The sequence below is a fragment of the Protopterus annectens genome, chromosome 6.part0 (genome assembly GCF_019279795.1).
Source record: "Protopterus annectens isolate FY-2018-M chromosome 6.part0, PAN1.0, whole genome shotgun sequence".
Lineage (NCBI taxonomy): Eukaryota > Metazoa > Chordata > Ceratodontiformes > Protopteridae > Protopterus > Protopterus annectens.
This window is the reverse complement of record NC_056737.1, coordinates 1,188,177,850-1,188,201,064: the sequence shown is the minus strand read 5'-3', so window position 1 is coordinate 1,188,201,064 and position 23,215 is coordinate 1,188,177,850. Positions and strand designations below refer to the sequence as shown.

Here is a 23,215-nt window from a genome sequence, read left to right as displayed (position 1 = left end):
CTCTCATTATTCACATAGCTAGTCACATAGCTGCCATACCGCCCTTTTTACTCTGAATAGAACAGAGCTCCTCATTAGTATTATTCAAGAAAAATCTTGATGATTGGATGGGAAATAGGAAATTCACCCTGGGGATCACATCTGTGGCTCTGCTCGACAATGGCACAGGAAAATAATTTTCTTGGGTGGTGAAAGCCGGGGTACCTTTTTAGCTAGGCTTATGTTCTGGAGCATTTCTCCCTGGGCCTCCGCTGAAAACAGGCTCTGTGGAACCTAGTCGGACTTTCCCGGTCAACAAATGATAAATAAAAATAAATAAATAAATTATATAGACCCTAGGGTTAATAGCCTAGTACCTACCAATGAACCTATGAATAATACTCTCATTTCTCTCATTACTCACATAGCTACTCACATAGTTACTATACCCTCCTTTTTACTCTGAATAATACTCTGAATAATACTCTCATTTCTCTCATTCACATAGCTACTCACATAGATACCATACCCTCCTTATTACTCTGAGTAATAATCTGAATAATACTCTCATTTCTCTCATTCACATAGCTAATCACATAGATACCATACCCTCCTTGTTACTCTGAATAATACTCTGAATAATACTCTCATTTCTCTCATTACTCACATAGCTACAAATGTTTACTACAATTCTCTAACTTCTAACCCTAGACCCAGCTCTATGCTGTCTCTCATTCTACCAGCCTTGTCAAAACATAACTACCTCCAACTTCTTCTCATAATTTTTTACATAATTACTTACTTGACTGTGAGCTAGTAAACCTTATCTGTACTCTTATTCCATATGTGTGCGTGCATTTGTGAATTTAATCTTATTGTATATCTTCATTATGCCTGGGAGTGCTTTCCCTTTTCTGTATAGTACAGTTGTGTGATATACTTACCCTGACACTTTGTATATCATTTTCTTTCATATGAGCTATATAAATTGTAGTTATGCATTTTTGCTTCTTTGTGAGTTTATCAATTATTACTATGCAGTTGTTTCTTCTGTGATAGATCCTTGGGGAACTCCCATCCTGATAAGAAGAATAGGGGCGAATGTAGAGAGCAATTTTATAGACTGCTGATGGTCATTGTGGTAACTAGAAAACCAGAAGATAGTTGAAGTGGAGAAATTTAAGTCAGAGAGTTTGGCCAACAACAGGGGGTGGGAGACTGTGTTGAATGCTTTAGAAAGATCAAGGAAGAGGCAAGACACTAGTTTGTTACTGTCCTTAGGAAGATGGTGTTGATAAAAGATATAAGGGCTGTAGATGTGTTATGTTTAGGGCGAAAGCCATGTTGTGTAGGGGGTGAGTAAGTTTTCTTGTAGTAGATAATTTAGGATTAAAGATGTTATGATATAAGCAAAAAATGATTGGCTTCAATACTTGGCTTAATTACTGGAGTCATTCTGACGGTGTCCAAAGTATTCTGACTTGTAGGGAATAAGGCAGACAGTAATACCCGTTTCTCAAAGATGACCTGTACCTATCTCATCAGGGCTTTCATATAGTGGCTAAGACTTTTGCTACCCCTCTAGTGTCTTTTTTAGGCAATGTAAATTCAGATTGGACAAATATTAAATGCAGTGCTGTTCAATACTACAAGCCTACATAAGAAAATGCCCACCTTTGAGGCCTTGTGAACATTGGAAAACCTAGATTTTTATACTATCACTTGAACTTTGTTTTATACCTGTGACAGAATTCTCTGCTCACTGAGATTCTCTGCTTACCACTTATTTGGGCTCAGAAGTGTAAGTAACAGTAACACTGATGGTGTTTATCAGAATACAACCAACTCTACACTAATCGAATGAGGCAGTGACCTTGCATGCCTTTATATCATAATATCAGTAAACAAGACTTCATACTGTGTCCTATCCAGCTACAGAACCCCATCAATGACACCCATGAATCACAAAACATAGCTTAATAAACTAGTGTTCCATTCCATTAACCCAAACGGCATATTTCTTGGGCACTTTCACTACCTTTCCACAAACTGGCAGATTTATATCTCTACAAATAAATATGGTTGATACTTCTATGACGATATCTTTACAAACTGCTTTGATCATATATTATCCTCTTCCACTACCAGCACCGACATGCTCAGTGTTGTTCTCTCAAACATAATTACTGTTTTCTCTTTACTCACTGTCATACCTTCACTTGTCAGACCAGATAACTGCACTGTTTTATTCACAAGATGATAACAGTTCAGGTCAACAACCAAGTGAGCCATCTTTAATGATTTCTTCAAGGACAATTTATTTGTTTCGAAAGAGGATTTGGGGTGGTTTAACCAAGCCCCCATCCCTCAATGACTGAATGGCAAATATGTAGCACATACCCAAATGCATAGTCTCATTTCATCTCCTGTAAAGAGGGTCTTGTTCCTATTTAATCAGATTCTGAAAATCCATAACCTAGCTTCAACACTTAACACAAATTGTGTCCTTCTGAGAAATTGGATAAAGGTAGGAAAGTCACTGTGTGTTTTTAAACATAGGCTTTTAGCTGTGGCTTCAATAACTAATATAATCTATTTTTGCACCAATCACTAGGCGGATAAGAAGAGGTGCCCTTTATCACTGCTTGTCAACACTAAGCACGTAATTGCCGATCTACAGGAAAAGGAAAAAAAAAGCAGTTCTTAAGCAAACACAACACAGCCACCGCTACAGTAATGTGCAGAGGTTTCAGCTACAATGCTGATAAAACAACATGTTATGTGGATTATTTTTAGTCTAACAATGCTGTGACATGCCTTGTTTACTAGTATTTCTATGAGCAGTAAGGCTTTTTGTATACTGTGAGCTGGGTGGTTACACAAAGGTGAGCAGTGTGTCCTTCCAGTGGATGAGAGGAGATGCTGGGGCCTTGTTTACCAGTGGTACTAGGAGCAGTTAGAGGGTTTATTTACTGTAAGGGAGGCAGTTACAAACTACTGAATAGCATGACCTTTCAGTGCGTGAATAGGTCTGCTTTGGGCATTGTTTAGCAGTAGTCACATGAGCAGTTTAAGGTTTTTTGCACAGTGTAGGTCAGAGTGGGTACACAATAATAAGCCCTTCGTTCATCCACTGGATGAAACGAGGCTGCTTGGGATCTTGTTAACCGGTAGTCTGTAAAATCTGAAAGGTCAAAAGCAGGTGCATTGAAGGCTAAGAGTACGTCATTGTCTGCACGGAGTAAGTAAACACTGAGTTCAAGAATGTTATGTGGAAAAGAAAAACAAGTCCTCAGCAGCAGTAAGCGGGCTGTCTGCTACCTTTGTAGATGGTCTTCTGCCTCCTGTTCGAGACTAATTGAAGAAAGTGTGCTTGAATTGCCCCAGCCTAGGCTTACATGAACTGGTTACCCATGTGTAGGCCCAGCCTAGGCTTACATGAACTGGTCACCCATGTGTAGGCCCAGTCTGGGCTTACATGAACTGGTTACCCATGAGTAGGCCCAGCCTAGGCTTACATGAACTGGTTACCCATGTGTAAGCCCAGCCTAGGCTTACATGAACTGGTCACCCATGAGTAGGCCCAACCTAGGCTTACATGAACTGGTTACCCATGTGTAGGCCCAGCCTAGGCTTACATGAACTGGTTACCCATGGGTAGGCCCAGCCTAGGCTTACATGAACTGGTTATCCATGTGTAGGCCCAGCCTAGGCTTACATGAACTGGTTACCCATGTGTAGGCCCAGCCTAGGCTTACCTGAACTGGTTATCCATGTGTAGGCCCAGCCTAGGCTTACATGAACTGGTTACCCATGTGTAGGCCCAGCCTAGGCTTACATGAACTGGTTACCCATGTGTAGGCCCAGCCTAGGCTTACATGAACTGATTACCCATGAGTAGGCCCAGCCTAGGCTTACATGAACTGGTTACCCAGGTGTAGTATTTGCCTGACGTTATGGCAAAGGAAAAGAAGGAAATACAAAATCATCTCCTTCAAGCCCAATTACATATTTTCTCTTTTTTTGGGCAGCAAGGCCGAGGAGAGAGAAATCACTCAGAAAGATGAGGAAATAATGTACAAGCTAGCAATGGACAAGGATTTTGAATGCAAGGCCCCTCTCAATGACCTCCCATGAATAATGGCTTCCGATAGCAAGGTTAGAGACAAATGAGGGACAGTGATGAAAATAGCAACCTTTGTTTTAACTGCAAATAAGCCAGCCATTGGAGGGACAGTTGTCCTTAACTGGTGCCACAACCGCCATCTCCCTTGCAGGAAGTTTCCCAAGGTAACTCCTTTAGGCAAGGAGATCAGTCTCTGCCAGGCCAAACTTAGCACTGGGACTCTTCCTGGACCCCTCCAATTTGGCCTGATGCCCAACAGTCACTATAGGGCACCTCTAAATAGGCACAGCAATTTTTTTCATTCATTCCAATTGATCAGCAGTATCCATTTGTGATGCAAACTGTGAAAAATAATCCTATTCCTTTCCTGGTTGATACGGAAGCCACCAGATCTAAGCTCACACCAAAGGCTGCTCAAAATCTTCCTTTCTCTGGTAACACCACTAAGGGCATGGGAGTTCCGGTGTCCCGATAAATTACCCTGAGACAATGCAGATACCAGTGACCATGGGTCCTTTAATAGAACACCATGCCTTTTTAGTTGGCATATCAGCACCATTGAACCTACTTGGCCATGATTTGCTATGTAAACTAGGCTGCACAATTTATTGCACCAAAGGGGGAGTCTTTCTGGAAATTTCACAGGAAGAACAAGACCATGTTATGTTATGGATGTGTACCTCGGCTGATTCAAATTACTTGCAAGAGGTGTTCACTCAGTGTCAATCACAGTCCACTCCTTCCCACCCCTCACTCAAATCTCTTCCTGCATCATTATGGACTACCCACGACAATGATGTTGGTCTTCTACATTATGCGGATCCATTCAAGATCACCTTGAAGCCTGGTGCTGTGTTGCCCAAGTACCTCAATATTCTCTTTCTGCCCAAGCAGAAGCAGGAATTGCTCCAGTGATTGAATCTTTATTGCAACAGGGCATCATAGTTCCTACCATTAGCCCATGCAATACTCATATTTTACCAGTTATGAAACCAGGCAGGGAGATTTATCAGTTTGTTCAAGACCTCAGGGCTGTTAATAAGGTGGTTCTACCCTCTTTCCCTATAATACCTAATCCTGCCATTATCTTGAGCTGTATCCCTCCATCTGCCACTGCCTCCTCTCTTATAGACATTTCCTCCAACTTTTTTCTATTCCGGATCATTTGGATAGCCAATATCTTTTTGCATTCACATACCAGGGGCAGCAATATACATGGACCAGACTTCCCCAGGAGTATGTGGAATCACCTACTCTTTTTTTCCAGAGAAATGAAGTGACATTTATATGCCCTTACTCTCCCTGCTGAAACTATGCTAGTGCGGTATGTTGATGACATTCTCATCGCCTCTACTACGTCACAAGCATGTCACCGGGACACTCTTGCTGTCTTGCAGTATTTGGCACTTCAAGATTTTAAAGTGAACAGATCCAAACTGCAGTTTTGCCAACCCAAAGTCAAATATCTGGGTCATTTGATTTCACATGGTGCTAGGAAAGTTCTGCCCTCTTGAATAACTGCTATCCAAAATGCACCTGACCATACCACCCAACGTCAACTCCAAGGGTTTCTGGGAAAGGCTTGGTACTGCCACCAATGGGACCCTAATTTCTCAGAGATTACTCAACCCCTATTAGTATTATTAAAGAAGGATACTCCCGAGCCTCTTCCATGGTCAGAGGAACACGAGCATGCCTTTCTACAGCTCAAGGTACAATTATCCAACCCGCCTGCCCTAGGCCTTCCAGACTACTCAAAATAATTTAACCTTTTCTGTAGTGAATGAAATAAGGTGTCAGTGGGCCTTTTAGCTCAACAACGTACCGGAGAGTACCGACTGTTAGCATATTTTAGCATCCAATTCAATGTGGTAGCTTCGGGATTGCCAGCTTGCCTAAGGGCAGTTGCAGCTGCAGCCGTCCTTGTGGACCTTGCTGCTTCCATCACTTTAGGGCACAACACAGCTGCAGCCGTCCTGGTGGACCTTGCTACTTCCACCACTTTAGGACACAACACAGCTGCAGCTGTCCTGGTGGACCTTGCTGCTTCCATCACTTTAGGGCACAACGCAGCTGCAGCTGTCCTGGTGGATCTTGCTGCTTCCATCACTTTAGGGCAGAACACCTCATCTGTCCTGGTGGACCTTGCTGGCTTCCATCACTTTAGGACATAACACCTCAGCTGTCCTGGTGGACCTTGATGGCTTCCATCACTTTAGGACACAACACCTCAGGTGTCCTGGTGGACCTTGCTGCTTCCATCACTTTAGGACACAACACCTCAGCTGTCCTGGTGGACCTTGCTGCTTCCATCACTTTAGGGCACAACACCTCAGCTGTCCTGGTGGACCTTGCTGCTTCCATCACTTTAGGACACAACACCTCAGGTGTCCTGGTGGGCCTTGCTGCTTCCATCACTTTAGGACACAACACCTCAGCTGTCCTGGTGGAACTTGCTGCTTCCATCACTTTAGAACACAACACCTCAGCTGTCCTGGTGGACCTTGCAGCTTCCATCACTTTAGGGCACAACACCTCAGCTGTCCTGGTGGACCTTGCTGCTTCCATCACTTTAGGGCACAACACCTCAGCTGTCCTGCTGGACCTTGCTGCTTCCATCACTTTAGGGCACAACACCTCAGTTGTCCTGGTGGACCTTGCTGCTTCCATCACTTTAGGGCACAACACATCAGCTGTCCTGGTGGACCTTGCTGCTTCCATCACGTTAGGGCACAACACCTCAGCTATCCTGGTGGACCTTGCTGCTTCCATCACGTTAGGGCACAACACCTCAGCTGTCCTGGTGGACCTTGCTGCTTCCATCATGTTAGGGCACAACTCCTCAGCTGTCCTGGTGGACCTTGCTGCTTCTATCACATTAGGGCAAAACACCTCAGCTGTCCTGGTGGACCGTGCTGCTTCCATCACTTTAGGGCACAGCACCTCAGCTGTCCTGGTGAACCTTGCTGCTTCCATCACTTTAGGGCACAACACCTCAGCTGTCCTGGTGGACCTTGCTGCTTCCTTCATGTTAGGACACAACACCTCAGCTGTCCTGGTGGACCTTGCTGCTTCCATCATATTAGGGCACAACACCTCAGCTGTCCTGGTGGACCTTGCTGCTTCCATCACTTTAGGACACAACACCTCAGCTGTCCTGATGGACCTTGCTGCTTCCATCACTTTAGGATGTCCTGGTTGACCTTGCTGCTTCCATCACTTTAGGATGTCCTGGTGGACCTTGCTGCTTCCATCACTTTAGGATGTCCTGGTGGACCTTGCTGCTTCCATCACTTTAGGATGTCCCGGTGGTCCTTGCTGCTTCCATCACTTTAGGATGTCCTGGTGGACCTTGCTGCTTCCATCACTTTAGGATGTCCTGGTGAACCTTGCTGCTTCCATCACATTAGGACTCCTTTTTAGCCATCCCGCATGCTGTTCATGCTTTACTTTTAAAGACAAAAACACAATATTTATCTCCTTCCCGATTGACAAAAACATGAATTGATTTTACTGGTTAACCCTGCCATCCAAATTGTCAGGTGCCCTGCACTTAATCTAGCATCGTTAATCCCCACCTTGGATGAGGGTGAGCCCCATGATTTTCTCATTGTTGTTAACTCTTCCCTTCCTCCTAGGTTGGATCTCCAGGATGTCCCTTTGCAAAATCCAGATTTGGTACTGTTTGTTGATGGAGCTTGTCTGCACAACCAAAATGGACAGCTGTCAGCTGCTTGGGCTGTTTGTTATCTGAACTCTGTATTGTCAACTGGAACCTTGTCCCCTGGTTCATCAGCCCAAGTAGCCAAATTAGTAGCTCTATCTACTGCCTGTTGATTGACGTAAGACAAAACAATCAATATCTACACAGATTGCTGTTATGCGCATGGTGTAGTACATGACATTGGCACCTTTTGGAAAGAAAGGAGGTCCTTACATCAAGTGGTACCATTATTTTATGTTGACAATTTGTTACAACATCTTCTGCTACCAAAACAAGTTGTTGTTATGAAAGTTGCAGCTCACCAGTCTGATGACTCTCTTGAAAGTAAGGGAAATGCTATGGCAGACTGGGCTACCAAACAGCTGCTCTTTCCACCTCTGTTCAGGGACAATCAATGCAGCTGTATGTATTTCAACAAGTGTTGCAGATGCCTACTTTTTCAAATCAGTGTTTATTGAATTTACAGAATAATGCATCAGATTCTGAGGTGGCTCAGTGGACACATGCAAATTGTAAATGTGGTGTGGACTCCATCTGGAGACATCCAGATGTGTGTTCTGTAACACCAAAGGCCTTTTTATATCAATTGATCTGTGGATATCATCTTCCTGTCCATTTGGGTCAGAACTCACCAATCAAGCTAATTCAATGTGATTGGTGTGCACCTGGTCTTTCAGAATCTGTACCCCATTTTGTGTCAAGCTGCTCAATTTGTTTACAATTTAACTTTTCAAAAGGCACCTAGGACCCACCCAGCCTCTGCAAAAACCCTCAGGTCCATTTTGTGCACACCAATGGGACTTTATTGAACTACCACCCTCTGCACGTTTCAAATACCTTCTCACCACAATTGATGTTTTTTTCTGGCTGGATTGATGCCTATCCATGTGCCAAACATGATGCTATTTCTGTTGCTTAGAAGCTATGTACTGAGTTTATTCCCTGTTTTGAGATACCATGCCATATTTAATCCAACAGAGGCACGCACTTTACCTCACAACTGACACAAGCTATTTGCAAGATGCTAGGTATTGTACTGAAATTTGATTGCCCTTACAGACTTCAAGCCTCTGGCATTATTGAAAGGGCTAATCAGACTATTAAGGTACGATTATCTAAAGTCACTGCAGAAACAGGCCTTACCTGGGTACAAGCACTACCTTTAGTATTCTCCATGCGGGGCCAAACTCTTCATTCCAAGGGTCTTTCTCAACATGAAATTATTATGGGTTGACCGATCTGAATGCCTCTCACCCCACCACCTCCTTTTTTCTGACTATCAGTACATAATGCTAATTTATTGTCCTACTGCAAATCTCTTGATTCTGTTTTACAGCGCCACCACTGCAAGGTCTTACAAGCTCAAACTCTACCTGAACCTGATCTGGAAAATCACCTTCAAAAAGGGGACTGGGTGTATATTAAATACTTCAGTCAGAAAACTGCCTGGCAGCCCCGCTAGAAGGAGCCTTACCTGGTTTTGCTCACCACGTCCTCTGCAATTTGACTACAAGGATCATCTACCTTGATACACATTTCACAAGTCAATAAAGTCATGCCTTTGGAAGATCAACAGCCACTTTCCTTCTCTTCACCCCAGGACATTCTTGAACCTGTGGCACATCACACCCAGAATCAAACTAAACCACCCTCTTAAGGCCACAGACTTCATCCCACCTTTTCAGCCATGACCACAGCTTCTCCTGCCACTATGCACCCCCTGAAAGATATGACCAATCCTTCACCCAGGACACTTCATCCCTTTGGCACTGCTGTGCAGCTGCAATCTCAACCTTCTTTGTGGACCACAGCATTTCCTCAGCAACACTGTATTTGTATATGTAGCACTCTTATTGTACTCCTGGTTTTTCTGCTGTGGCCATTCCTTTTTCCTGCTGCCATCACTGACCTTGTAACCACCTCACATCTTGGCATTCATGAACAAGCATCCACTTGGCACCCGAACTTTAAAATGTATCATGCCTTCAAGTTAACCTATGCCTTCTCTTTCAATATCAATAACTATTGGGTTTGCTCTGCAATTCCTACTGCTCATGATGGCATTTTATTCAACAGCTTTCTCCTCAACACCTCTCTGTATTAGCCTATTTCAACCAGTCTCACTGGGGGATTCTTATCACATCCTAACTAGACTGTGACACTTTTGTTGGCCTTTCACAAGCATGGCATTTTGGTCTCAAGTAGAATAGATCTAAAAAAGTAGGGTGGAACAGTTGTGACACTTCCATCATAAGAGTTTGCCATGCCATTCTCCTATCTTCCATTGCAAATCACTCAAGGGTCAAAGAAGCATCCTTGTCTGATTGGAGACTGTGCCCACAGGGTACTGCCAGGAAGAAAGCAACATCTAAGAGACTTAACAACACTCACAGACTACTTCATCGACAAGAATGGATTTTCGAAAATGATATGCAGAGACAATCTCTCTAAATACGCCCAAATGTAAGATGACCTGGGCTTTGATGTATTTTTTCATACTGTTATTAACAATAAGGCTTCTGAAAACATCTCATTGAATGATGGGTGCTACTTTATCTGTGAGAAAAGAGCATATAAATGGCTACCTGAGAATTGGTCTGGCAGCTGTTTCCTGGGCTACTTAGTCCCAGCCATATAACATGTATCTACATTACCCCGAGTAAAAATCCAAAATATTCAAGGAGTAAAGACTCCCAACAACACCGTGGGTAAGGTGGATGCATCCTGGATTTATCATCACGATCTTGCCCATGTCAGCACTAAAGGGTTAGCAGATATGGACCTCGGGGATGATGTAATTTCCTGGGCTAGCATGATACCCTCTTATTTTATTTTTATTTATTTTATTTTACATTTGTTGACCGGCCTAGTCTAACTGGATATATGTCCATTTTCAGTAGAGGCCTGGAGAGAAAAGCTCCACATAAAACAAAGCAGAATATTGCAACTACAGATACAGTTCACTTGTCAGACACAATAGTTGTATACAAGGTAACATAGTAATTATGATAGATAAACAAAATAAAAGATTTTTTTTTTGTTTTTGTTTTTTTTTTTGGCCAAACACTAGTAGAAGAAAGAAAGTATTTAGAAGGGTGTGAGACATTTGAAATCAAAGTTGTATAAATGTCACAGAAGAACAGATAATTATTTACAAGGCAGGGCCACAAATTTAATGACAGTGGCTCATATAAAGCAGTGACACATTTGTAAAGGCCTTCATGGGTACAATTATCCTAATCTATAATAGTCTCTGAAAAGAATGAGTTTTGTACAGTCTCTGGATAGTTATATGAGCAGATTAACAGAGGGGAAGGAGGTAATGGTCTTAAAAGTAGCTATGAGGTGAGTAGTATTTAATGATAGACTTTGGGATAACATGAAGAGGGATGTCAGTCAGGGTTGGTACAAGGACATAGCCAGTGGGTTTTAAGGCATATTTTGAGTTCCTTTTTGAATAGTGGAGTAGATGAAAGAGGTGTGAGTTCACTAGGAAGTAGGTTCCAGGTTTTTCCCACAGTGTTAGAGAAAAGGGAATCCCCTGCTTTGTTATTGGGTTTTTGTCTAGTTAACAGTAATTTATTTGCTGAGTGTAGGTGTGTAAGATTTTTATATGGGGTGATTAGACTTGTGAGTATTGGTGTCTTGCATGGATGATAAAGGGTCCTATGGGCAGTATTAATTTGGTGGAATAGAATTTTATTATGCATCTCCAGCCAACCCAGTTGTTTCAGATTATGGCAGTGGTGGGTTCTAAAAGGGGAGCCAGTTGCAAATCTGGCAATGTTATTGTAGGAGGTTGCCAGCTTGTTGAGGTTACTTTTAGATAAATTAGTGTATATAGGAGAGGCATATAAGAGAGTAGAGATAAGGTGGGTGTGGGCAATAGTAGTTCTAGCTATGGGAGTGAGGAAGGGTTTAATTTTATAGATCGAGCCTTGTTTTCTGTTAACTGACTTTATGGTGGTGTTATTATGAGTATCATAGTTAAGGATGTGGTCTGTTGTTACTCCTAAGAGTTTGGTGGTAGTGTCAGGAGATAGAGCAATAGTTTAGTCTTTTTGGGGTTAAGGAGGAGACAGTGCTGTAAGAACTATTTTTCTACTAATTCAAAGACATTTGGGGTAAGGGACTGCAGTTCAGATGGTCCAGTAGCGGAGCATATTAATGTGGAGTCATCTGTTTATTGTATGCATGTGGCTTGAGGGATGTTTACATTTAGATCATTAATAAAAATTGAGAATAGAAGAGAGCCTAATATAGAACCTTGGGGTACACCAAGGGTGACAGGAAGGAGTTTAGATAGACTATTGTCTCAAAGCACTGCCTGTTAGCGAAGTAGGACTTGAACCACAGTAGTGCATGTGTATCGAGTGAGAGGGACTTAAGTATATTCAACAGTAGGTGGTGGCTGACTGTCACGTGAGAGGGACTTAAGTATATTCAACAGTAGGTGGTGGATGACTGTCACGTGAGAGGGACTTAAGTATATTCAACAGTAGGTGGTGGATGACTGTCACGTGAGAGGGACTTAAGTATATTCAACAGTAGGTGGTGGCTGACCATGTCAAATGCTTTAGAGAGATCAATAAAGGTTGCTGAGGAAAGGGTATTATTGTTACGGTTTTTGTTAATGTGGTCAGAAAATGATAGGAGGGCAGTGGTGGTGCTATGGAAAGGTCTAAAGCCATGTTGAGAGTTAGCTAATAGGTTATTTTGGAGAAGGTGGTCTAACAGTTGATGGTGGATGCATTTTTCCATAATTTTAGCTAAGGGAGAGAGTAGGGCAATTGGACAAAAGTTAGAGTTCTGTTGAATTACCACCTTTGTGTAGGGGGATTATATGGGAGATTTTCCAAATGGATGGGATGGTGCCTTCTGTTATGATTCTATTTATTAAGATAGAAATAGGATATGCTATAACTTTAGCTGCAATTTGCAGATATTTGGCAGGTAGTAGGTCAGCAGAGGGGTAGATGGTTTGAGTTTGTGAAGAAGGGTACAGATGCGGGATGTAGGAACAGGTTATAGTTGAAATGAAGGCGCTAAGTTAGTTGTGGAGGAGGGCAGATTGGAGGATACAGGAGGTAATGAGTTAGAGTGACTGGATGGCATCAGTAAAGAAGGTATTAAAGGCATCAGCAATTTGTTTGGGAGTCTCATGGGCTATTCCTGATGGCGCTGGTGCCTTCAAGTGACCTGGATACAGGAGTCTATTGATACCTGTCCAGAATTTTTGTGGTTTATGCTGGTTAGTTTGTTGAAGTTGAAAGTAGAAGTTTCTTTTATTTAATGGTATTAATGCTTTAGTAGTATTTCTAAACTGTTTAAATTTTAAATGATCAGCTGGGCCTTAAGTAGTACACCATTTGGCCCAAAATTTGTTTCTAAGTTTTATTTTTTGCTTAGTTTCCTTAGTTAGCCATGGAGCAATTCTTGTCCTGATCCTAAGGGTACAAGTAGGAACATGGTAGTCCAAGATTTCTAAGAATTTGGAGTTGAAGTATGTCACTGCGTCCTCTAGCTGGAGGTGTTTTAGGGGTGACCAATCACAAACACTTAAGTTTACTTTGGAAGCTTGCAGGGTTAAAATGTTTATTAGAACGAGTGGTTCTGTAAGCGGTAGGGTAGGGAGCACTCATTTTTTGTCTAATTATATATGTTAGTGAATGATCACTAATGTCGTCTGGTAGGGTGCCTATTTTATATGTTGGGGACTGAGTATTTGTTAGAATCCAATCTAAGATGCTTTCTTTATTAGTCAGTTTGTGGATTCTGGTAGGAGAGGAGATAGTTTGGGAAAAGCCATGTACATTTATGTGGTTAGTAGGATTATCAGTATTACAGCTATTCCAGTCTGTTAAAGTCACCTAGCACTATGGTTTCTTGAGGGAAGTTTGTGGAAAGCCAGCTAAGGATATTTTCAAGGGTGGTGATATTATTACCAGGAGGAAGATAGGAGCATATAATGTAGATGGACTTACAAGTGTTTAGTTGAAGTTTAGCGATAATAGTTTTAGTACTGGTATCTGAAGGTGGGTGTATATCTAGTAAAGTAATTTGGAGAGCCCAGCTTTATATATTATGGCTACGCCCCCACCCTTCTTGTTCAGGTGATCTAATCTCAAAATATTGTATCCTGGAGGGGTGATTTCATAGTCTTGGGTTGCTGGTTTTAACCATGTTTCAGTTAGGCATAAGATGTCAAATTCATGTACTTCTAGGAGAGCATGCAGGTGGGTCACTTTATTGTTTATGCTTTGTATATTTAGGTGAGCTATGAAGAGGGAGTTAGAAGGCCTTGTAGGGGTGTGAAAGGTAGAGGGAGAGGGTCTAACTGGGTTAGTGGGGCAGTTATTGGTGGGGCCAGGGTTGGGATGAATGTAACCATCTAGTAGGAGGTGTTGGTGTAGTCTGTGTGTGTGAATTAGTGGATGATAGAATATATTATGGGTTTTCTTGGTTTGGAAATGTTTATAGGTAATATGGGCAACCTATGATACTTTGGGAGAAGATAGGTGGCTGTAGATGTTATGTTGATGTATTCAAGGGTGGTTGTTATAGTTGGTAGGGATGCTTATTTAGAGGGATGGTGGAAGTTAGAGGAGTTGAAATGTTCATAGGCTGTTAGGATATAGGGTAGGAAAAGGAAGGGTAGCAGTGAGTACAAGATTAAGTGTTTTAGGTAAGTAGATATGGGTGCACTAGGCATTGTGATATAGAAGTTATAAGGTAGTGAGTGAGAGGTGGAGTTTGTAGAGATGTGGGAGGAGTGATGGATTACCTAGGGAATATCCCTAATGAGATGCAGGTCAGGATTTGGTAATGGGACTGAGGGAGTGGCTAGAGAGGTATAAAGCAGTGGAGGGCTACATGTAAAACAGGGTGTATTACAGTATTGAAAGCACTACTCAGAAAAAGTAACTGGAAATAATAACACAGCAGTTCTCTCAGGCATCTACAAGCTAGTTGAGCAAAACTAACAAACAATGATAACAGCTATGTGCTACAGAAACTATGCAGATGTTTTGCAGTACTAAAATAAGCCCCTAAGCTTTACATGTTAGTGTGGAGGAAGTGTGCTAAATATGGCCTTGCACAGCCTTTAAATATCTGTATTTGCAAGCTCCTATGAGCTACTTTCATAGGTTCATAGGCTGATACTAGGCTATCTGCCCTAGGGCATTTACAAGCCTAGCCAGAGTGTGTTTGGCTTTTGCCACCCTTCTTAGATTAGTTGACTGTGCCTCTGTATAGTAGGTCACAGAAGATAGCCCATTTAAGGTTAGTTTACCGTGCCTCTGTCTAGCAGTGACACAGAAGAGATCCCACGGGTAAACTTATGATCTCCCATCCAAACGTCAAGATTCCCCTTGAAGAGGGTCATCAAGGGGCTCTGTCTGACATGGATTGGGATTTTGTTCCAGAGTGAGGGGGGCCTCTGGGATATGAATCTGTCCCCCCAGCATGTTCTATTTATTTCTGTGCTGAGGTTTAAGTCACTGGAGCATGTAGTTCTAATGGATTTGGATTTCTTCAGGTGGAGCATGTCCGTTAATTCTGGGTTGGACATGGCTTTATACGTCAGGCACAGATCGCCTCTGAGTAGGTGGTAAGCAACTGAGTAGAGCTGGAGTTTCTTTAGCCTAACTGCATAGGGCATCTGTTTGAGTCCCTTGATCATCTTGTTGAGGTACTTTTGGGGTCTTTCTAGTTGTAGCAGGTGTCGGGTAAGGTACATCCTAAATGGGGCATTGTATTCAATTATGGGCCTGATGAGTGATGAGTAGAAGGGCACAATGACCTCTCTTGATCTAGATGTGAACCCCTTTGTGATAAGGTGGGCTATATAGAATGTCTTTCTAACCACTTTGGCAATGTGATTGTCAAAAGAGAGATTGCAATCTACTTGGGTCCCCAAATCCCTAATTACTACTTCCATACTTAATGGATTACCACCTATGTGGTAATTTATGGGCACTTTGTTTTTCCCAAAGGGGATGACTATGCACTTTTTGGCATTTAGCTTTAGGCCATGGCTCTGGCACCAGTTATCCATCTCTGAGAGACCTTTTTGGAGGATGCTTCTGTCAGCAGGCGAGTTGATTATGATCCCCAGTTTGCAGTCATCTGCAAACTTTGTCAGCCATAGTCCTCCTGTGTTAGCCTGTACCTCAAAGAAATATATACAGAGCAAGAGAGGTCCCAGGACTGAGCCTTGTGGGATGCCACTCGTAACTGGTTTAGAGTCTGACATGGCACCTGCAATTCTGACCATGTGGGTTCTATCCCTAAGCCAGTTTGCAACCCATCTTGTGACATAGGGGTTGATATTTAAGCTGGTGAGCTTATTTATGATGCCTGAGTGGGGTATTGTGTCGAAGGCTTTTGCAAGGTCAAGGTAGGCTGTGTGGACTACCTTCCCTTCGTCTATGGCCTTGGTGACTGTTTCAAAGAAATCAACCAGGTTCAAGAGGCAAGATCTGCCCCTAACAAAGCCGAATTGGGTAGGATCCAGTGTTTGGAGGTTCCTAATCTCGTTGTTTGTGAGTTCCATGATGATACGCTCCATAGCTTTGCAGACCAGGCTAGTTAGGCTTATAGGGCAATAGTTTCTGGGGTCCGTTGTGGCACCACCTTTATGGAGTGGGACCACTGTTGCTGTACGCCATTCTTTGGGTACATATCCTGTTGTAAGGCTGAGACTGAACAGTGATTTTAAGTGAGGGTTCAGTTCTTCTTGGAGCTCATGTAAAACACAGCCCGGGACACCGTCCGGTCCCATTGATGCTGTGTTTTTTGCTTTGGAGAGGGCAGCTCTCACCTGTGCATCTGTGATGTCAGGGAGGCTACACTCTGTTGAGATAGTCATTTGCTCCTTTGGGGGGGAGGGGGGAGAAGTTTGCACTGAACCTGTCTGCCAGGATGTTGGCAATGTCTGTGGGTTCAGTGTATTTTTTGTCATTTTGCACTAACTCAGAGCATATCTGGGAGTTTCCACCCAGGTTTCTGACATAACTAAAGAAAGCCTTGTGATTATCTTTAGCATCTTGTGCAATTTTTCTTTCAAAGCTAGCCTTAGATGATTTTATGAGGGATCTTAGTTTCTTACTAGTACTGATCAGAGTTGCTTTCCCTTTCAGGGATTTTGCTCTATCATATAGTAATTTCCTCCTTCTGTTGTACAGCTTATTTATGGCTGGGGTCCACCAGACAGGTCTCCTGCTTTTGGAGGAGTGTGTCTTGGTTTTATTTGGGATAGCATGATCCATGCATTCCTGTAGGTATCCATTGAATGCGTTTGTAAAGGATTCTGCGGTTTGGGCCGTATTTACCACTGGCCCTGGGGCTTTGAAGGATTCCACCTTGGTTTTGAGAAGTGGGAAGTTTGCTTTTGAGAAGTTTTTGACCGTGGTTTCCTTTCCTGGGGGTGTGGATGGGATATGGATGTCCATAGTGATTAATTTATGGTCAGATATTACCAATGAGGGGTATACCTCTGGTATGGAACATAGAGTCCCCATGTTGGTGATGATCAGGTCCAATATGTTTTCCCCTCTTGTGGGAGTGGTGACCAGTTGTTCCATAGCATTTGAGTTTATAAATTCTAGGAACCATTGGGCTAGGGTGTTGGGGCTTGAGTAGTGCTCCCAGTCTATGTTTGGGTAGTTAAAGTCACCCAATATAATGGTGTTTGGAGAGATCTTCATATGCTCCAGTGTCTTCAGGAAAGCCCAGTGAGGTTCCTGAGTTTGGGAGGGTGGTCTGTAGCAGGCTACAAACTGGAAGGCAGTTTTCCCACTGTTAGTTGCACATGGATGGTCTCAGATGCTTTGTGCAGTGCCACTAGCCTGGAGGTATGGGTATCTTTGATGAATATGGATACTCCCCCTCCTCTTGTGGTTCGGTCCGAGTTTTGGAGCTGAAAAGCATGGTATGAGGTATAGCCTGGTAGTGCTGGGGTGCTCTCGGGAGCCTTGAACCAGGTTTCTGTTACTGCACAGATATCTATATTCTCCATACTGAGGAGAGCCTTGAGTGCGTGCATCTTGAGGTTTAGACTTCTGGCGTTGAGCAGCATTACCCTTAGTTTCTTTTTCCTTGTGTTGTCTAAGGAGGTGGGTTTGTCTTTTGAGCCATGCCTAAAAAAGGCACTATGGGGGTGGCAAGAGCCTTGGCCAGTATTCAAAAACCCAGGGGAGACAGGTGAAAGCCATCCCTAGTGAAGCAACATGGCTTGTCAAGCATGTCATCCCAGGCTGACAGACACTGGATCCCCTTTGAGTGACACCAATACTTTAGCCAATTGTTGAGATTGATCATTTTGTCTTTATACTGTGGTATCATTCTTGGTGAGGGTAAGATGCTACTCAAGGTCAGGGTCATACCGGCCTGGGCCACATGATCAGAGAGCTGCTCTATGTCTCTTTTCATGTAATCCAGGGAGGTACATCTCAAGTTATTCATGCCAGCATGGACAATGATGGAGTCATATTTGTACTTGCTTTGGAGTGATCTGAGTGCTTGTGTTATGTGGCAGATACTGGCACCCAACAGGCAGCTTACAGTGACCTTCTCCTTGTTCAGCCTGGTGAGAGGGACATCAGTGTGTCTGACAATAGAGTCACCTATTACAAGTGTATTAGGTGTGTTGTTTAGCCTTAAGGGCTGTGACTGTGTGGCACACTGACTTTGTGAACTATGTGATATGTGGGTATTGTTGTGGGGTAGCGGTTGCTTGGATGTCTGCTTTGGAGGTCTCTGCTGCTTGGGCAGATTTTTATTTAGAGCCTCTGAGTATGTTTTTGTGTGTTTATGTGTTTGGTTTGCTGTTGCGATAGGTCTATGTGAGACTGGATTTGTGGTGTGTGTGGTTACCTTCTCCTCCTGACTGACTGCACCAGTACTGGGCTGAGAGAGCTCAGCCTCCAGTTTGGCTATATAGTTGCATCTCTCACATATATTTGAGCTTGCTGGGAAGAGGAGAGGGTGGTCTGTGTACATAAGGCAGTTGTAACATTGCCTCAAGATTCCCATATCCACCAGCTGGACTGGAGAGTAAACCTGAGACTGACTTTTGGACATGCCAGAATAGTATAAGGAATTACTTTTTGACTTGATCAAAAAGGACCAATAGGGAGCCAAGTACTTAAAGGGTGTATAAGATGGTGTAGTGCTTTAGTTTATTAGTGCTTACTTATAAGACACTTATCCTAGCTACTGCTGGGTTTTAGAAGGAAGATATAGTGCTTACTTTGAGATTTGGAACAGTTCTAATGGAAAAAGTGAAGAGCAGACTTTGTGGAACCGGGAATAGTTTAAACCTGATTAAACGGAGCTGCCCGATGCTGCGCTATGCGCAAAAACACGCAAAAGAGGGTTTTAAGAGAGGGGGATCAAGGAGTTTGGAATTGACCCAAAATGGCCAATAAAACTACAGTTTCTAGGCAGTAACCACTCCCACAGGGGCAGGCAGGCTGTTCAGTGTTTACCACTGCCACTGATGAACACAGAGACTTCCCTTTAGCCCAAGCAAGCAATGGCCTCCAAGAAACTTACAAACAGTTCAGAACAGTAAATCTGTAACTGAACTTTTTTAAATATCAGAAAGTGGGAAAAAAAAGCAAGATTTTTTTGTTTTTTTTGTTTTGTTTAAAGATAGCAGAGATACATAAGTAGCAACAAGTCAGAACAGTCCAATAAATGACCCCACACTTGAGTGCTAGGCCAGAGACAGGTAAAATGCAAGTTTTAAGAAAAAAAACGATTTTAAAATAAGTGCAATACAGGAAATGCAGTAAACAGGCTCTAGATGTGTTCTAAATACAGTTCCAGATATCAAGTTTAGCAAGCTGGAAAATGCCAAAAAGTAGGCAGCAATGCAGAAATCTTAACAAATAATCTGAAGAAAAATACTTAAAATCTCAAAAGTGGCTCCTTTCTTCTCTCAGCATTTTCTCCTCTTGGTGGGTGCTTCACCAACAGCCAACAAGTCTGAAAAGATGCCAAAACCATGAGGCAATCGGGTTTTAAGAGAGGGGGATCAAGGAGTTTGGAATTGATCCAAAATGGCCAATAAAACTACAGTTTCTAGGCAGTAACCACTCCCACAGGGGCAGGCAGGCTGTTCAGTGTTTACCACTGCCACTGATGAACACAGAGACTTCCCTTTAGACTTTGACCTTGCACAGCGGCCATGCTAAATACAGTCTAGCGCAGCCTATAGATGTTATAATATCCCAGCTCCTGTGAGCTACAATAGCCATTTACCAATAATAATAGAATGCTACAGTTCATTCATATTCCCTCAGGCTGTGGAAATAATAAATTGTAATCTAGGGGCCGATATAGCATATGAATGAACAGAACTATTGTAACTTACTCAGTACAATACAAGGTAGATGCTAGGTCCAAAAAGAGTAATCACGGTACTAAACACAGTCATTTTCAAAGTTGTAAAAATACATGCTGCTGAAATACGTTTGGAGAGGCTGTGACCCAATTACAGCAATGGACAGCGAGATACAGCATGTTTCCCAGCCCCTGAGCATTATTTATGTCTGCTAATGCATGAATGGTCAAACTCTACAATTCCGAGGGATTCTGTCAAGAAGCAGTACATACAATATGCAAAGGGCAAATTTGGTGCAGAAATGCCCAAGACAAGGAGGAATAATACCAAATGTATAACAATAGGCTAGATGTAAAATAAAAACCCTGAAAAACACTGATAATCACCTATTTCAGGCTAGTAAACACAAAGTGTAGCAGAACGCTCACTCAGATATGATGTAATCCACGCAAACTCGGCACAGTAAGCACAGTTACCAGTGGCAGTATAAAGGCACAGCCGAACAAATTTAGTCTAGATGTCATTATAAAATGTTTTGCAACACATACCCTTAGTATTTAAGGGTTGCTTAGTACAAACACAGAGTAATATCACCCTTTACTGCACCATTACTTGGTAAAGAAAAAAAAATAAAACAGTAGGATATCGCTCATTCAAGGAAGCAACTTAGCGTGCAACTCCACATGGGAAACGCAGTTACAAATGGTTGTTATTAGACAATTAGGGCAATCACTGATTAGTTGAGACAGCTTGAGCGGTATTCAGTGTTGTATGTAATAACTGAACACATACTACACATATTTAACATTTGAGCACTATACAAGTAATACAATCCATAACAGCAATTGAGAGTAACTTACATAGAGTGAGTCACTAGGGCCAGGAGCACACACCAGCCAGAGGATATTCAAGGTAATAAAGATGGCGCCTCACCGGGCATCCCAGATTTATAGTTTTGAAAAGTATGTGAAGTAGAAACTTGGGACTGTGAAATCAATTTGGGAACTAAGAAAGCTGTCGAAACTCCTTGAAACCTTGAGTAACACAACATCCTCAGCACCAGAACTTGTGACTGATGAGCTGACAGCCATGAGAGCTGTGGTACTGCAAAACCATATGGCTCTTGACTTTGTACTTTTGACTAAAGGGGGTACTTGTGCTCTAATCCATGAGGAGTGCTGTACTTTTATCCCTGACAACCAACATGAGATAATGAGCGATTTGGAGCTGATTCAGAAAGTGTCAGAACTGTTGGAAGCTGAAGAAGCTGACAACTCTACTTGGGTGTGGTTGGCTAACTTGTTCTCTTGTTGAGGTCATGGCATTCAAAAGCTACTAATGTTGATTGCTATTCTTGCGTTAATAACCTTCCTGGTTCTGTTTTTGATAAAGACACTAATTTTTAAATGGTCGGCTACCAAGGCAGCAAAAGCTCAATCAAAGTTTTACATGCCAATCTTGAAAGATAAAAGCAATGAAGTAAATGTGTACAATAATACTAAGGTTTCAGATGTTATGGTCATGTTGATTTATGGGAAAATGTTTGATAGACTATATGGTGATGCTTAATCAGCATCAGATGGGAGACTGTAAAATCTGAAAGGTCAAAAGCAGGTGGATTGAAGGTTAAGTGTACGTGGTTGACTGCACAGAGTAAGTAAGCACTGAGCTCAAGAAAGTTATAAGGAAAAGAAAAACAAGTCCTTACATGGACTTATGTCCGATTTTCTTTTTCTGCCTAGCGATAAGTATTCAGGTGTGTCTTAATACCTACGGGGAGCTACCTGATTGGTATATGTAAATCCTCCATTGTTTATTGGTGTGCATATTTAATTAAATATTACTATTATCTAAGTGTATATAATCTCACAACTTCTTTTGTTCGGAGAGAGTCTGTACTGAATTTGGGTCTTCCACATGTGTGTCAATAAAGCTACTATGAGAGAACTGGTGCTCTGTATTCTTTTATAATTTACGATTAATTACTTGAGCAAATGTGCTATAAGTTTTACATTTCTTAGTAGGTCCTATGAACAGTAAGTGAGTTTACAGGGCAGTTGCACATAATCAAGCACCATGTCTTTCCATTGAATGAAAGGGGCTGCTTGGAACAGAACTATAAAGGGTGATGATGCTGGCAAGGTATCATATTTTAGTTAGGGTCTCACTTTCCTTTGGTTGTGCAGCCAGTGGATGGGCAGCAATTGATTGACAGTGTTATACGCTGCACTGACAATTGTGATGGCAGTAGCTGGTGATCTTAACCCTTGAGTCCCAATATTAAATATCATGCTACAAACATCCATGTGATAAGTTTCCTGCAGATTCTATTTTCAGTAGATAGACAGGATGTGTAGTAATTTGGAGTGTAGCTTTCACCCACCTCCCAATGATGTACACACTGTTATAGCCTTAATTCACACTCAGCCTTTTTGCCAGAATGAGGAATAGTAGCTTGTGGGATATCCAGTCTCTCAGTCCATTGCTAGTTTTCCATTGATCTAAGTCCACACCCAAAGCCAGGTAATCAGTGTTGCAGAAATCCAGGCTGCCTGTCAATGGATTAAAGATAAAATGTGACTAGAATTTAGACAAACTGCAGATTAACTAATCAGATATTAACACCAATTAACAGGAATTATTTGAACTTATAATACTTATCTGTAGCAGTCAGTAGTGCCCCTCTTAGTAGGTGAGAAATGCCACTACAGTGTATGTGATGGCGGCAACATAGCATGATCCACCCACACAAAAGGTGGATCCCAATCTAAAATATTACCAGCCAGGGAAAATAGAGTAAAGTGAAGGCAGATAATATCACTATACTTTTAAGGTTCTCACCATTGATACTAAAATTATTATTGTATCAGGTCTCAGTAGTAAAGTAGATGCACATTTTTTAACCCAATATCCTCTGATTTAAATTTTTATATGCAATGTGTTTAAAAAGTTACTAACTCAGTTTATTCATAGTCTCAGTGATAGTGAAACTATCTGTTACACAGGACTTCTGACACCTTTCCTTTTTTTTCAG

The 23,215-nt window shown here is 42.2% G+C and overlaps 1 protein-coding gene across 1 annotated transcript in view; it reads left to right on the top strand.

Moving 5' to 3' along the window:
* Nucleotides 1-23,215, top strand: part of LOC122803963 (polyunsaturated fatty acid lipoxygenase ALOX15B-like) — a 782,621-nt gene that overhangs the window by 510,268 nt on the left and 249,138 nt on the right. The window lies entirely within an intron of this gene.